Genomic DNA, 3164 nt, shown 5'->3' on the forward strand with positions numbered 1-3164 from the left:
AAATTGAAAAAACGACTTAATTTAAAAAAAAAAAAATCAAATGATTAATAAGGACTTCATTTGGAATTGTTGTAGCTTTGAAAATAATCATTGGTAGTTATGTTTTGAAAAAATCAACTGTTATAGGAAGCTAATTGGCTTTGGTAAATTTCAATTTTAAATATAAAAAAGCATGTAATGGTGTTTGTAAGTTCAAACCAGATTTGGTGTAGATTAACTATAATAATCAAATTATACATTATTTAATTATCTAATTATTATCTTTTAGTATATTAAATTGTTATGAGTTATTTATTTAGAATTTTTATAGTTTAAATTCCAAACTATATGTTATCCCAAAAAAGTACAAAATATTGGTATTTCCTTAAATTATATGATAAAAAGTCTAAAAAACAGTAATGATTGAATAGAATAATTGTAATGAAGAAATGTTATTTGAATTTAAGTAAAAAAATGAAGAGATTAATAGCAAAAAGAGGGTGAAATCTGAGATTATAGAAATAAATTATTTATAGTTACAAAGACGCTGATTATTAGGGAATTTAAAAGAGAAAGCTAGTCTATTGTAGATTTTGAAAACCATAAGATTTAAAAAGTGATTGTATAAATTTTTTTAAAAATCTAACTTACACGAAAAATTTCAACTCTTTTACTCAAGAAATATGCAAATTATTGTAAGAAATTGAAAAAAAAAACTTAACTTTCAAAAATAAAAAAAAATCAAATGATTAGTAGGCAGAGCTCAAGATTTCATTTGGGATTATTGTAGCTTTGAAAATAATCGTTGTAGTTATGCTTTTAGAAAATTCAACTGTTATAGAAAGCATATTGGCATTTGGTAAATTTCAATTTTAAACATAAAAAGTTAGGTAATAGTGTTCGATAAATTCAAACTAGAATTGATTTAATTTAGATAATGATCGAATTAGACATTATTTAATTATTATTTTTTAGTATATTAAATTGTTATGAATTATTTATTTAGAATTTTTATAGTTTAGATTACAAACTATATATTTTACCCAAAAAAGGACAAACTATTGTTATTTTCTTAAATTATATGATAAAAAGTAAAAAAAAAAAAGTAATTATCGTATAAAATAATTGTAATGAACAAATGTTATTTGAATTTAAATAAAAGAAGAAGAATTTGATAACAAAAAGAGGGTGAATCGGATAGAAAAAGAGAGATTATAGAAAGACATTATTTAGAGGCTGTTTGTTTCACGGGCATCCTAAATTCAGTGGACATCCGGATTTTCCAGTTTTTCGAGTTGAGGAGATCCCCATTTCTATTTTTGTCATTCTTTTTTATTTTATACATACATACATACATACATACATACATACATACATACATACATACATACATATCTTCATTTGCATTATATAATTAAAATAAATACTGTCAATCATATATATCATATATTTTAGTTATATCGTAATTCTTATTATTTTTTAGTAATATATTTAAATTTAAATTTAAATGAATATTTATTTTATAAAAAATCTTAAATTATGATATATTATTTTGTTGAGAAAAATAACATATAAAATAATATAAATTGCATTAGTTTTAAAAGAAATTCAAATTGATAAAAACAAATATGTTATAACAAGTTCAAATTATATGAAATTAATTATAAATTAATTAATAGACATAAGGGTATTCTTGGAACATTATGTAAATTTAAGACATTCTCAAATTGAAATCTTATCAAAATATTTCTAGATATTTACAAAAATATTTCTACAAAACAAACATGGTAATTTAAAGATGACGGACATCTATAATTCATAATATCTATAATTCCGAGCATCTAAGATTAAGGTTATCCATATTTCCAAAAAACAAACGGTCCATTATAATGCCTGGTTATTAGGGAATCTAAAAGAGAAAGCTAGTTTTTATAGATTTTGAAAATCATAAGATTTAAAAAGTGATTTTTATATAAATTTTATAAAAATCTAAATTACTAAATATGTAAAACGGTTAAGATTTTTTTTAAATGACTTTTTGACGTAGCTAACACAATACCAAATGCAATTTAAGTTATTTATGTTTAAAGTTCTAATCAATTTTTAGGATGGTTAAGGCAATACAATCATAAAGTTTAGACATATAAATTATTTTTTCTCTAAAAAGTTTAATCTAATTTTGTATATCTAATAAAATTTATAAATTTTCTATTTAGTAACTTAGATGAAATTGAATAGTTATAGGGTAAAGTGTCACTACAAAAATTAATCTTTAGGAAATTGATGTCTCTAGATGATGTCTCGAAGAGTGTTATTCTTTCTTTTACTTTTTTTTTTTAATATATAATTCTGTTTAGAAATTATTTGATTTTTAAAATTAGTGTGTACTTTCTCCTAATTATGAAAAGACTATTTAAATTTTTAGTCAAATTCAAAGATAATATTATTTTTTTGTCCCTCAAAACTTAACTTGAATTTTTAGGCGTGTTTGTCAAAAGTAAATAACAATTATATATATATATATATATATATATATATATATATATATAGAAAAATAACCTACCTAGAAGTAGTGTTTGTTCTTAAAAACTAATTAAAAGTCATAAAAATTGTCGTAATAAATGGGTGTGTGAGTTCGTAATTGAAATGAGGCTGAATTACAATACCAACAAGAGTTTAGCTCAATTGGCATACTGTTCATACTATCAATCTCATGGTTATTGATTTTACCAATAAACTTACAATATAAAAAAGTTATAAAAATTCCTTTTAATCTAGCTCAGTTGACATAAATTTATATTATCAACATCGAGATCTAAGGTTTAATTTTTCAACCACACATATTATTTAAGAAAATAATTTGCTAATTATGTCTAATCTATTTTTTCCCTCACATCAAAATTTGTGTCACATTTAACACTAAACTTTGAAAAAAAAAAAGTATGAGGCAGTATTGTTTAGATAAATAACATATAAAAAAAGTAGTCATTATTTGTGTCACATTTAATACTTTACCTATGTCATTATTCTATAAATGTTATTTAGGAAAAATTATATCATTATCATTATTTTTTTTAATAGGTAATATTATTATACTACAATAAGAGGGATCTCACAACGCGGGATCAAGGCACCAAAGCAAAAAGAGTACTTGCAAAGACGTACAGTTGCAAAAAAATAGAACC

This window comes from Benincasa hispida, chromosome 12 (assembly GCF_027475165.1).
Source record: "Benincasa hispida cultivar pf3 chromosome 12, pf3_genome.v1.1, whole genome shotgun sequence".
In the NCBI taxonomy this organism is placed as follows: Eukaryota; Viridiplantae; Streptophyta; class Magnoliopsida; order Cucurbitales; family Cucurbitaceae; genus Benincasa; species Benincasa hispida.